The sequence below is a fragment of the Oryx dammah genome, unplaced genomic scaffold, assembly GCF_014754425.2.
Source record: "Oryx dammah isolate SB20612 unplaced genomic scaffold, SCBI_Odam_1.1 HiC_scaffold_1, whole genome shotgun sequence".
In the NCBI taxonomy this organism is placed as follows: domain Eukaryota; kingdom Metazoa; phylum Chordata; class Mammalia; order Artiodactyla; family Bovidae; genus Oryx; species Oryx dammah.
In genome coordinates, this window is record NW_024070185.1 from 24,453,036 (window position 1) to 24,467,591 (window position 14,556).

At 42.8% G+C, this 14,556-nt stretch overlaps 1 protein-coding gene across 2 annotated transcripts in view; it reads right to left on the minus strand.

Moving 5' to 3' along the window:
- The window catches only part of DENND4C (DENN domain containing 4C), a 110,503-nt gene extending 106,698 nt beyond the window's left edge, over positions 1 to 3,805 (minus strand). For both annotated transcript variants that reach the window (XM_040238396.1, XM_040238395.1), the window contains exon 1: positions 3,366 to 3,805. The gene's annotated coding sequence lies outside the window, so the exon portion shown is untranslated. The remainder of the gene's footprint in view (positions 1 to 3,365) is intronic.
- Positions 3,806 to 14,556: the final 10,751 nt, after the last annotated feature.

Here is a 14,556-nt window from a genome sequence, read left to right on the forward strand (position 1 = left end):
CTAGGATGTTTATCCTGCTAGACTTTAACAGGCAGACTGTATTATGTTATTCATCTTTTATCCCTAGCAGATAGCACAGTACCTATTTAATAGAGACTTGTTTCTACAATTAAACAGAGACTCCTAACATTTATGCTTTCAGAATCTAAGCATCCCTAAATTAAGAGACAAAGGAACCACACATACACAATGACAAATGAGAGTCAAAGAATCCTTTAAAATATTTCAAAGATAAAAAAATAAAATAAAATAACTATTCTGTAAGTCAAATAATTATAAACATGTATTTGCAAATATTAAATTTGGCTGAAATGAGGTCCAGTTAGAAATATTTATGCCCCACAATATTACTATGAGAGTTAAGAATTTTATTATATTGAAAAACTTGCAGCAAATCAGTAACAGAGAGTTGTGAATTTATATTTTGATCTCTACCCAATGAATTCAAGTCACAGATGCACATCTACAGTTTTCACCTTGCCTTCATTCCTCAATCAAATACTGTATTGTAAGAGCCCTCATGATCCACTGCAAAGGTAGTACAAAGAATGATTACATTTTCAAAAGTTTAATGTAGGTTGGACCATCATACTAGCAAAAAGATTTCATTACAGCATTATTTTAAGACTGAAAACGTGGAATTACTAAAATACTAAAAAGACAGAATACTGCTTTTAACCAGTAAACTGTTATCACAGTAAACTGTGATAGTAAACTTTGGACTACTACTACACAAAACCATAAAATATAGCAATATGTAGCACCATGTTAGTTTTCAAATACCACACAAAGAGAATTCTATTACATTTACTTACTCATATGTATTACATACTGACATAAATTTAGAAAAAATTTTAAGTTTAAAAACTAAACACTACCTAATTTCCCCCCACACTAAATAAATAAATCTATTAATTAAAATTTAAGTTTTAAATTTCAAATACGAAGTTACTGGATTTTGGAATTTCCTACAATCTGATGCTACAGACTTAGCATTTTATACCAGCTATACTATACAAACTCATTCCCCAAGTTTTAATTCTTTCAAATGATTCTCCAGTTCCAACAAGGTGTCCTATTACTGCAAGTATGTCAAACTGACAATTTTAAAACTTGTGGTACCAGCATACAGAAGTCAAAATTTTAATTCATGTACTATAAAAGCTTATTTACTCTTAATATCTAAGTTTCAGAAAATAGATTATATTGGAAATACAAATTAAAACAAATTCCATCTGCAAATCAAAAAGACGAAATGAGACAACCTGCCCCTAACTCAGTAGCTTTCTTTTTTTACTTTACAACCTGTATTTAAGTTGCAAGAATAAGACTGAAACCTAACTTTCAAACTGAGCAGCAAACTCAATGCAAAATCAGTATCTGTCTTAGCAGGAAACTCCAGTGAAAACATGAAATGTTTTGGTCTCAATTGACAGAGGAAAGATGCCTCCTTGGGTTATTATTTACCATGCAAAATCCCTTGTCTATAGCTACAAACTAGCTTTTATTGCAGATACTTAACATGTTTCCTTACAGAGCTGCCTCAACCAAATAATCTTCCAAATCTGGCACTATGAATTGTTACAGCTTACACACACCACTGCAGTCCCTTGTAATTTAAAACATGTTGTGTTTTAAAATCAGTCTCCACACACCAACTCTACTGCCAATTTCCCCAGCTGAAAGCTCAAGTTTAAACTACAAAATACTATATTTACTCTCAACAACATAATGCACTCATTTACAAATTACACACTAGTAAATGACTCCCACCTTACAACTTCAAAATTTCTAACATCATAGCTTTTCCATCACGCAAGTCTAAACAGTAAAGTAAGTGAGGTACTACGGACAAAGTGAACTGCCACACTGTCGGTAAATAATATAATCCTAATCAACTATTCGGCAAAATGGCCACAGGAGATACCAATGAGGGGAAAGTGTGGATCGAGTTTGACATTACTAGAAAAACGAGTCAAAGTAAGTTTAAATGAGAAGCAGATTAACCTCATGAATACAAATCTAAGTTCAGTTTTGAATTTCAGTCTCACACTAAGAAGCAGTTTATCAAATTTTCAACAGTAATACAAGGCAAAAAATAAAAGCGAGGGTTTTTTTTTTTTTTGTCATGGTAATACTGATAAACGAGGTATCCTTCAGTGCTGAGATAAGTCTTCCTTCCTTCAGTTTTGCTCGTGTCACGTGTACACATAAAAATCATACAATTCTCTTAATTTCGGAAAGCTTAATACACATGATCACCTCAAATGTAACATTTATTGAAAACTTAGCGCCTTAGCACTAACGTTCTCTCCTTACCACACCTTTCATCTTCTAAACCAAGAGACCTGAAGGGAAAACCTACCCCTACCTTAAATTAGGGTCTAGCGAGAACTTCTTAACGCGAGTTCCCACACAATTAAGCTGGTTCAGTAAATCAATTACCCAACTACATGGCTTGACAATTTCTCAGAAGCAAAACACACAGACAGCTGAGGGCTTATTACTGGAGATGACTCTTCCTCGCATTTGCACAAGTAACTTCGGTAACTGACCTAAATTTTCCAGTGTTAAACAAACAGGTAATGGGGGGGGGGGGGGCACTGTTTAAAAATTGGGTCATTTATTTATCCTGAAGAGGCACCATCTTTCAGAGGGAAATGTCTATGAAGCAGAAAACCGGGGGAATGGGACGGCAGACAGATGATAGCATCTTCAATGTAGAAAAGTCACAGCTCTTTAGAAGAGTCAGCATTAGGGGCTCATTAGTTGGTTTTATTTGTGTTTAGTCACTTTCCTAAAAGTCACCGCCAACAAAGAAGCCCTGAGGATCCGCCACGATAAGGCGGAGGAGATGTCCTCAATTCACCGGCGACACCTGCCCAGGTCCCGAGTTCTCCCCCCGGCCCTGGCGCCAAACCCCTCTCCAGACCCCCGATCTCGGCTCTGCACCCACTCCGCCCCAAAGCCCTCGAGAACCCTCGTCCTCGCCCCTTCCCCCCATGCCCACCCACGCGGGGTCCCCTTGGCGGTCCCCAGGGCCCAGACCCCTCGCGCTTCCTTCCACAGCAGTGGCTCTCCGAAGCCCGGGCGGCTGCGCGGGGAGGCCCTTCCCGGCGGGGCCTCTCCCCGCATCACACCCCGCAGGCTCCTGGGGACTCCCCGCCCCCGCAAACCGCAGAGAAACTAGGCCAGGAATGCCAGCCCCCTCCACTCTCCGCCTCCCGGGCGACCCCCCGCAGGCCGGCCGTCAGAACTCAGCCCTCCCAGTCGCTACCTGCCCAGCGCCCGCCCGGCCGGAAGCTCGGGCCGGTCGAGGCGCGGCGCAGGGTTCCTCCGCCAAAGGTCCTCTGCCGCACACTCACCTGCTGCCCGATCTTCCTTCAGCGCCACCCGGGCACAGCCCCTTCCTGGGGCATGAAAGCGCCGGCTTCGGGCCTGGTCTCTCTCGGCAGAGCAGGGCGGGGGACTGGCTCCCGCGGCCACCGCCGCCTGGTCTGCGCCTGCGCCGGCTCCCGGGCTGGGTCTCCAGGGGCGCCTCCTGCAGCGAAGGGTAACGGCCGGGAGCGCGAGCTCGCGCCGGCGCCTCGGCTCACCGGGGACCGGCCGTGCTAGCGGCGGGTTGCCTAGGAGCTGCGCGCTGCACTGCCGTCCCGACAGCTGACGGCCATGTTTCTGTGCTCTTTTTCTTTTTTCCTCCGCCTCCTTCCGCCCCTTTCCATAGAACAGCACTTTCCTTCCCCCCAACTCCCGCTCCCTTTCCTACTGCGGGGGTGGGTAGAAAAGGGCGTGGGGGAGGGGTGGAGAAAAGAGGGCGCGGGGGGCGGGGCAGCGCCCGAGCCCCGCCCCCGGAGAGGGCCGAGGCCGCAAGGCCACCGCTCGCTCCCCGCCTCGCTATCCGCGACCCCCGCGGGGTGCCCGGTCCCGGTGCCACCACCCTGAGAGAGCACCTCCTCCGCGTCCGTCCTGCGGATCCCGAGCAGAAACTAGTCAGGGAGAAGAGGCTCAAGGCACCGCTTTGCAACCCTTCCTGCGGGGCTCAGACTGGCAGTTTGGTGTGGCTTTATTTCCTTGGCCTCGGGCAGGTGGCGGCTGCTCCTTTCAGGCTTTTCATAGGCGGTGAAAGTGACGCCAAGTCGCTCAAAGTCACTGAGAACACTGTCGAAAGGGATACGGGTCTCTGGACAAGAAGCTTCCTTCTCGGGGTGGGAGTTGGAATTCCCATGTATGACTGGGGGCCTCCCCGACGGGAGAGAGCCCCACCGACTGTGGCTTCCCGAAGCCCTTCCCGGCTGCAGCGCCGCTGGAGAGTCTTAGATCGCGCTTGGTGTCGCTGCTTCTACTGAGGTCTGGGGATGGGAACTCGGAACTTGGAAATCTCTCGTTTAAATAATCAGCCCGGTCCTGCCTCCTAAAAGTGTAGCCTCCTTATATAATAATATACGGCTGCATGCATGATCAGTTCCCTTAATACAAATTAGATCTACGTCCTGAAATAATTATATATATGCAATTATATATACATGCAAAAATAGCAGCTAGTTATTCAGGAAGAAGCAAATGGTTTAAAACAAATTAGAACATTTTCACCTTCTGGACAAAAAAAAAAAAAAAATGGCGAGTGACTTCGTAGATTCCGTGGCAGGTCAGAATTAGAATTGACAAGATTTGTGCATATCTAATAAGTATTCACACACACAGTGATCATTTTCCTGAAAATGACTTTCTCCTTATTAAATCTGTTTTTTTACTTTTTTTTTTTTTTTCTGAAAAGTATGAGATTAAACTTTGGTCATGAGGGCCCTGTTGACAATTTATTTCCAACGTTTATTGCCTATACGGGGTGCAGAAACTATCTCCCTGACCATGTTAGCAGTAAAGAGTTGATTCAGTAGAAATGCACAGCAATGAAAATGTCTTATTTAATACTAGGTTGGAGTCATTTTCAGCCTAGTGGTAACCAGTCATTGACAGTGACTATCTGGTCAAAAGTTTACAAAGGAACTAATACTTCAGAATTAGTTTGTGAACTTCTTGTCCTTCCATACTAGGGACTTAGCTGGTGGATCTGTGGTTAGGAAATCCAAGCTTTCACTGCCAAGGGCCTGGCTTCAGTCCCTGCTGGGGGAGCTAAGATCCCATAAGCTACACCTGCAGGGCAAAAGAAAAAAAAAGGTAACTCCTCCTTTACTGAGTGTTATCTGGGTTCAGCATGGGATCCTTAGCATTCTGCAATGCCAAGTTAAATGACAGTGTGTACAGTTGCAGTAAGAAGGCATCTTGGAAAAGTGGAGAGACTGACTTGTGTGATATGTTGTTTATAAACTATCTTTGCTTCAAGAGAATCATTAAAATATATCTCATGATGTCTAGAATTTGCTTCAGAATAATAGTGGGAGCAGGAAGGTGAGTAGGGGTTGAGGTAAAATAAAATTGGACATTATGTTGAAGTGCAATGATTGGTACTTGAGGTTTCCTTATGTTGTTCTCTGCATTTTATGTCTTTTTGAAATTTTATATAAAAAGAAAGTTGTTTTAATTGTTTCATGGAATTTCAGAGCTGAAAAGAGCTGAAGGGAATCTCTATAGAGATTGTCTAATTACCTCATTTAATAGATGGGGAAATTAAGGCCTAGCCAAGTTTCTTAACTTACTTATTAATAGAAGTCTCCCAGGCTCAGTTTTGGTGATTTCATAGTTGAGTAGGAACTGCAGTTGACAAAAGTTTGAACTGTGTGTTTGAACTGTGCAAATTTATTGATATGGGGGTTCTTTCCAATAAGTGCTTGCTACAGTACTATAATATCTGCAGTTGGTTGAATCCTCAGTTGTGGAGTTGCAGATATGAAGGGCTGACTATAAAGTTATATGCAGATTTTGGACTGCAAGGGGATTGGCACCACTAACCCACATGTTGTCCAGGGGTCAACAGTACTAAATTCATGGCTCTTTATTTTCCCAAACAGAATAACTTGCTCCAGATTTCCTATAATCCATACCTTGTGGATTAACAAATTATTTTGTTCCAGCCCCTCATAATGAATTCTCAAAAACATAGTGTATGAAAGCCTGGTGACTGTAGGCACTTTTAGTTTATTGTTTTAGAAAGAGTTTTTAGTAAGAATGACATCAGCAAACACTAGATCTGCTTTATTCATATGATATCTAAATGACTCAGTGTATTCCACTCTCCACAGGGAGCTCCAGCACACTCTTCTCTTTGTTCTCCACTCCAGTATCTTATCTGGCTGGATACTCTGTCTCAACTTTATCAGTAAAGGCTGATCTAGAGTCTTTTGGAGTTACTCAGCACATTCTTTATCCAACTCTCCCCAAATATGACTGATATTCCTAACATCATAGCAAACTGTCCTGCTGCTGCTGCTGCTGCTCCTGCTAAGTCACTTCAATTGTGTCCCAATCGTGTCCGACCCTGTGCGACCCCATAGACGGCAGCCCACCAGGCTCCGCCATCCCTGGGATTCTCCAGGCAAGAACACTGGAGTGGGTTGCCATTTCCTTCTCCAATGCATGAAAGTGGAAAGTGAGAGTGAAGTCGCTCAGTCATGTCCGACTCTTAGCGACCCCATGGACTGCAGACTACCAGGCTCCTCCGTCCATGGGATTTTCCAGGCAATAGTACTGGAGTGGGGTGCCATTGTCCTGACCACTGATCAAAAAAATAGATGTATTCTTTATTTCAAAGATTAATTTTAAAAAGCATTTTATTATAGAAAACAATGAAAATGATAAAACACAAACAAAAATAGGAGTGTAATGAAGCCTCTGTACCCATCGGTTCAGTTCAGTTCAGTCGTTCAGTTGTGTCTGACTCTTTGCGACCCCATGAACCGCAGCACGCCAGGCTTCCCTGTCCATCACCAACTCCTGGAGTCCACCCAAACCCATGTCCATTGAGTCGGTGATGCCATCCAACCATCTCATCCTCTGTCATCCCCTTCTCCTGCCCTCAGTCTTTCCCAGCATCAGGGTCTTTTCAAATGACTCAGCTCTTTGCATCAGGTGGCCAAAGTATTGCAGTTTCAGCTTTAGCATCAGTCCTTTCAATGAACACCCAGGACCCATCTCCTTTAGGATGGACTGGTTGGATCTCCTTGCAGTCCAAGGGACTCTAAAGAGTCTTCTCCAACACCACAGTTCAAAAGCATCAATTCTTCAGCACTCAGCTTTCGTTATAGTCCAGCTCTCACATCCATACATGACCACTGGAAAAAAACATATTCTTGACTAGACAGACCTTTGTTGACAAAGTAATGTCTCTGCTTTTCAATGTTGTCTAGGTTGGTCATAACTTTCCTTCCAAGGAGTAAGCATCTTTTAATTTCATGGCTTCACTCACCATCTGCAGTGATTTTGGAGCCCCCCAAAATAAAGTCTGACACTGTTTCCACTGTTTCCCCATCTATATCCCATGAAGTGATGGGACCGGATGCCATGATCTTAGTTTTCTGAATGTTGAGCTTTAAGCCAACTTTTTCACTCTCCTCTTTCACTTTCATCAAGAGGCTCTTTAGTTCTTCACTTTCTGCCATAAGGGTGGTGTTATTTGCATATCTGAGGTTATTGTTATTTCTCCCAGCATTCTTGATTCCAGCTTGTGCTTCCTCCAGCCCAGCATTTCTCATGATGTACTCTGTAGATATAAGTTAAATAAACAGGGTGACAATATACAGCCTTGACCTACTCCTCTTCCTATTTGGAACCAGTCTGTTGTTCCATGTCCAGTTCTAACTGTTGCCTCCTGACCTGCATATAGGTTTCTCAAGAGGTAGGTCAGGTGGTCTGGTATTCCCATCTCTTTCAGAATTTTCCACAGTTCATTGTGATCCACACAGTCAAAGGCTTTGGCATAGTCAATAAAGCAGAAATAGATGGTTTTCTGGAACTCTGTTGCTTTTTCCATGACCCAGCAGATGTTGGCAATTTGATCTCTGGTTCCCCTGCCTTTTCTAAAACCAGCTTGAACATCTGGAAGTTCATGGTTCATGTATTGCTGAAACCTGGCTCAACTCATAATTAATCTTGTATCATGTATGCCCTTCTGACTCCTTTCTTCTGAGCATCTTGAAGCAAATACTCAACATTGTGTTTCACCTGTAAGTATTTCAGGATAACTGTAAGGACTTTTTAAAAACCATACCCACAAAGCCATTTTTGTGGATAAGATAAAGATAAGGACTTTTTAAAAACCATACCCGCAAGGTCATTTTTGCCATTAAAAAAATTTTTTTTAACTTTTTCTGTCTTTTTTCTTTTTTGATTGCACTTGGTTTTCATTGCTATACATGGGCTTTCTCTAGTTGCAGGAAGCACAGGCTTCTCTCTAGCTGCAGTATATGGCCTTCTCATTGTGGTGGCTTCTCTTGTTGCTGAGCACAGGCTCTAGAGTGTGGGCATAGTAGTTGCAGCATTTGGGCTTAGTTCCCCCATGGCATGTGTAATCTTAGTTCCCCAACCAGGGATCAAAGCTGTATCCCCTGCAGTGAGAGGTGGATTCTTTACCACTGAATCACCAAGGAAGCCCTAAATTTTTTTTTAATTGATATTTTATTTTAGTAAATATTTTGTTAATGTTTTTAATGACCAAGAACCTTACCATATCGATATTACACCTTCTCTCACCCCTTCCTATTTGTGGATCTAGTCCCTTGGATACAACTCCTGCCCAGAGGGTTTGAGTTTGCCATACTCCTTTTTGATTGGTGCACTAGAATGTTAACTTTCCAGTCCCAACTTTTTTCTAGCTCTGTCCATGCTTCAGAGAATATAGGGTAGGGATTCTTTCTTTTCAGATTTTCCCTTCAAAGGTGGTTCATTATCCAGTTCAAAAACTCTGTAATACTTAAAGAATCAGACACTGCCTAAAAATCTCAAAAATGATCATCTCCAATTTACATTTAATCTGAGTGTAATAGGCTAAGTAAGGCTTGACATGCCCTCAGTTCAGTTCAGTTCAGTCGCTCAGTCATGTCCAACTCTTTGCGACCCCATGAATCGCAGCACGCCAGGCCTCCCTGTCCATCACCATCTCTCGGAGTTCACTCAGACTCAGGTCCATCGAGTCCGTGATACCATCCAGCCATCTCATCCTCTGTGGTCCCCTTCTCCTCCTGCCCCTAATCCCTCCCAACATCAGAGTCTTTTCAAATGAATCAACTCTTCACATGAGGTGGCCAAAGTACTGGAGTTTCAGCTTTAGCATCATTCCTTCCAAAGACCCAGGGTTGATCTCCTTCAGAATGGATTGGTTGGATCTCCTTGCAGTCCAAGGGACTCTCAACAGTCTTCTCCAACACCACAGTTCAAAAGCATCAATTCTTTGGCACTCAGCCTTCTTCACAGTCCAACTCTCACATCCATACATGACCACAGGAAAAACCATAGCCTTGACTAGACGGACCTTAGTCAGCAAAGTAATGTCTCTGCTTTTGAATATGCTATCTAGGTTGGTCATAACTTTTCTTCCAAGGAGTAAGCGTCTTTTAATTTCACGGCTGCAATCACCATCTGCAGTGATTTTGGAGCCCCCATAAATAAAGTCTGTCACTGTTTCCCCATCTATTTCCCATGAAGTGATGGGACCGGATGCCATGATCTTCGTTTTCTGAATATTGAGCTTTAAGCCAACTTTTTCGCTCTCCTCTTTCACTTTCATCAAGAGGCTTTTAATTCCTCTTCACTTTCTGCCATAAGGGTGGTGTCATCTGCATATCTGAGGTTATTGATATTTCTCCCAGCAATCTTGATTTCAGCTTGTGTTTCTTCCAGTCCAGCATTTCTCATGACGTACTCTGCATAGAAGTTAAATAAGCAGGATGACAATATACAGCCTTGACGTACTCCTTTTCCTATTTGGAACCAGTCTGTTGTTCCATGTTCAGTTCTAACTGTTGCTTCCTGGCCTGTATACAGATTTCTCAAGAGGCAGGTCAGGTGGTCTGGGATTCCCATCTCTTTCAGAATTTTCCACAGTTTATTGTGATCCACACAGTCAAAGGCTTTGGCATAGTCAATAAAACAGAAATAGATGTTTTTCCGGAACTCTCTTGCTTTTTCCATGATCCAGCAGAGGTTGGCAATTTGATCTCTGGTTCCTCTGCCTTTGGTTTTTTTGGGGGGTCAAAGGAAAAAAGGTATTTATGCTTTTACAAAAGACAGAGCTATAAGAATGTGAAATGCCATAAACTCAGAGCTGCATAAAGCATTTTCACTTATTTTTCCAAGGGAAAGGAGTAATACGGAAAGTTTCCTCCTTTTTTCCTCCACTCCTCTATGTCCACAGCTGAGGCAGGTCATACTGTAGGGTCCATCACATCCCCTGAACAGAAAATCCACTTATGCCACTTTTCTTCCAGCCTTAGCAGCATGTAAAAACAAGTCTCAAGCGCTATATAAGACTCCACAAAAAAGAATGAAACACTTTGTAATACAGTAGGTCTCTCATGCTACAGAGGTGGAGGGTTCCATCACTGGAGTCAAAACTTGTTTCCTTTTACCAATCTTTCACTAAACCCAAGCATGCATTCATAAGGTTAGCATCTGCACAATGTGGTCATTCCTTAGATGAATGAAAAAAACATTTAAAAATACCAAATATCCAAAGATTTCTGAGAATGAAGTCAACCACAGCTTCCTTCTCCAGGAGAAAAATTCCTCTTATCATCCCAAACTGTGGACTTACATATGTAAAAATAGCTATTTATAGGTTTGTGATGGTTTATTCACATATGGAAGTAACCTTGTGATATCTTGTCTTTTTACTTCTTTATCACATCAAGGGTTTTATTGCAAATCAGGACCTTTGTTCTTATCTAGTAAATCCATGTCAAAGGATAAGCCAGGATTTAGATACATATGTAAGCCATCTCTTTAAGCATCTCTTTCATTTCAAATTAGAACATATATTTGGAATTTACTGTTTCAAGTCTTAACTGTGCTTATCATGATAGTGATTAAAACTGGAAGACAAAAAAACCCCAAAACCCTGATGTGATACCGATACCTGCTATTTATATTCAGTCTTCTTGTTTGGAACAAAAGGTAAAGAATTCACAAATATCACCATCAAAGCATCTGCTTCAAACCAGACATCAGCCTTCAGCTTTTGAAATAATTTCTTTGTGATTCAGCTGCCCCTCTCTTCCAGGAGAAGCTGGAGGAACGACTGTTCCCAGGGCTTCTCTGTGCTGAATCTGAGTGGGAGCAAAAAGAAGAGCAGCCTTTCCAGTGCAAGTCACGGAGGCAACATGTAGAGAAGAAACATCCACATTTCAACAAGGAAGGTGACTGGATAAGAGAAGCAGGACTACCCCACTCCAGGAGACAATGTAGAAGTACTTGCCAAATCCCGAGTTCAGCCTTTTGTATTCTTTTTGAGATGAATATAAAAGCACCTAAATGGCAAGGAAATTGTTCTTCCTAGCACGGGCCTGCAGAAGCACTCCAGCGCCCAGGGGCCGACCCGCCCCCTGGCCCAAAGGCCAGATAGCCTCAACGTGCTTCACTCCGCCATCTTCGCTCCTTCTCTCCTCTGCCTTTTCGAAAACCAGCTCGAACATCAGGAAGTTCACGGTTCACATATTGCTGAAGCCTGGCTTGGAGAATTTTGAGCATTACTTTTCTAGCGTGTGAGATGAGTGCAATTGTGCGGTAGCTTGAGCATTCTTTGGCATTACCTTTCTTTGGGATTGGAATGAAAACTGACCTTTTCCAGTCCTGTGGCCACTGCTGAGTTTTCCAAATTTGCTGGCATATTGAGTGCAGTGCTTTCACAGCATCATCTTTCAGGATTTGAAACAGCTCAACTGGAGTGCCATCACCTCCACTAGCTTTGTTCGTAGTGATGCTTTCTAAGGCCCACTTGACTTCACATTCCAAGATGTCTGGTTCTATATTAGTGATCACATCATCATGATTATCTGGGTCCTGAAGATCTTTTTTGTACAGTTCTTCCGTGTATTCTTGCCACCTCTTCTTAATATCTTTTGTTGCTGTTAGGTCCATACCATTTCTGTCCTTTATCAAGCCCATCTTTGCATGAAATGTTCCCTTGGTATCTCTAATTTTGTTGAAGAGATCTCTAGTCTTTCCCATTCTGTTGTTTTCCTCTATTTCTTTGCACTGATCACTGAAGAAGTCTTTCTTATCTCTTCTTGCTATTTAACCCCCTCCAAAAAAGACTGGGGATCTGATGCTGATACCCTTTAATACCAATTCAAATTTCCGTGTAGTTTTATGGTTCCTTTCACACAGAAAAGGAGAAAATGAACTAAATTCTACAAGCCATCTCTTTAAAGGATCAATAGAAAATAATTTTTTCAACCCCTTTCTGTTCTAGGTTTAAGCTCTTCTTCATCTTAAGTGATCTCATTCTGCTCGGTGGCATTATCCGTGTGTTGTTCACTCCCAAATTTACTGCTCTAGCTCCAGTTTTCCCTAAGCTGTAGATTTAACCGTCAAACTACCTCCAGTGTCCAAATGGCATCTCACACTGTACGTGTTCAAGATACAGTTCTTATTTCCCTTCCTGTCTTGCATCACCTCCCACCCCAGAACTATTCCTTTTCAAGCTATCTCATTTCGCTGTATGATACCATCATCTCATCTCTTACCACATGATATCTTCCTTAATCACCAGATTCAAAGGTGGATCAGCTGAACCGAGGTTCAGGAGGACATCATTTGGCACCCTAGAAGAGAAATGGGCAGGGGTCAGCACTATGAAACTGTCCAGCACTTTCAGGGACAGTGCCAGGGAGCCACACAAGGATCTACAGATTGTTGAGTGCCATTCGGGGGTGCGTACTTAACATGCAGTCATGTAAAGTTGTCACCTTAGCTGTGTGGCTGGTGGTTGAAGGGTATGGTCCTTCCATTGACAGCAGCCTGCTCATAACTGTGGTTCTTGAGTTAGGGAGTGTAAGCCTGTGTCCTGAGACGAACCCCTAACCACACTGTCCATGTAAACAACTACCCCTTTTTAGTTTTTCAGGATACAGGCCAGGGTGACTTGACACCCTCAGGAGCAGTGGTAGTACAGAAGGAAAAACCTTACCACTAACACTTGGGAGGGACTGGGCAAAGATAAAGCCACCACCTTACAGAGAAAACATTTGTTAGATAAGCAGGAGTTACAGTGTTGTTGACTATGAGTTCAATATTAATGAATCAATGATATTACATGTGGTGTTTTTAAGGAGAAACACACCTAACACAAGTGTTTGATAAAAATGTCGATTGACACAAATGTTGCAAGTAGAGGCTCTCAGAAAACTAAGTTATTTCTGCTAGGAACAATGGCGGTGTTTGCTAATTCAAGTATTCTCTGTCTACCTTATTTAGAACAGGGTTATACCATCTTGTTATACCATCCTGCCCTGTTTTAAATATTCCTCATACTCTGGTCACTGACATTTACTATCTATCTATATGTTTACTACCTTCCCTACCAGTATGTAAGCTACTTAAGGATAGGAACTTTATTTTCCTTCATTAAACTTTTATTATCTTTTTACCTAAAGCAGTAGTAATGTTCCTTAAATATTTGATGCTGAATCGTTCACATAATTAAGCAACCCTTTTCAGAGTCTATTCTCTCCATCAATTTTCAGCCTTTGTGTTTCTGGTTGTCTTTCTGTCCTTCAAATTGCTGAAACCCTAGCACAGGTAAACACCAGCAGGCCTCCCCTCTCCAATCCTGTAAATATGCCTGAGCATGTCTGAAGTCTCTAGGACTCTTACTATCCATATTTCTTCCCTGTGCACAGTTTATGTAAAAAGGTTCTTCGAGTTGGGTCCAGAGCTTTCAATATAATTGTAAACAATTCTCTAGTAGCAATAACCATTAATTGACTTATGCCTAAAAGTGAAGAGCAAGCTAGTAAATTCTGTCTTAACTGACTTGAATGCCATGTTAATTCTCAACTAAATGGCTTATTTACTGATGACTGCTACCTTCAAGAATTATTAGAATCAATTCTGTGGTGGTCTAGTGGTTAGGACTCTGCGCTTCCACTGCCATGGTCCCAGGTTCAATCTCTGGTCAGGGAACTAAGATCCTGCAAGCTGCGCAGTGCTCTAGTAATACTTAGAGTATTTTGAGCACGTCAAAAGAAAAGTCATATTTGTGTTTACTTTAATCATAAGGGTTTTTGCTATTTTAATACTATTTTGATGTGCTAATAACTGCTAACAAGGGTCATTACTGCCCCCGCTGACAGCAGCCTGGATCCCTCTCCCTCTGGGGCTGTCTTAGTGGCAAAGGGGGAGCCAGCATTTGAGGTTCCTTGCCCGTCCATGGCCACTCGCCCCAGGGCAGTCATCCTGTCCAGAACTCCTACCACCTCTGTCTGCCCTGGCCCATTTGGGGGCAGTTCGGAGGCATACTCTTTGTGGGGGTAGAGATAGGCAGAACCAAAACCTTTTTGCCTGAAATAGAAAGCATAAATTTGAGGGGCTGGTCAGAGAGAATGGGCTGGGCTTTGATGGTAAGCTGGGTCACTGCAACCCTGCCCAGGCGGGCCCAGGTCCTCTCTG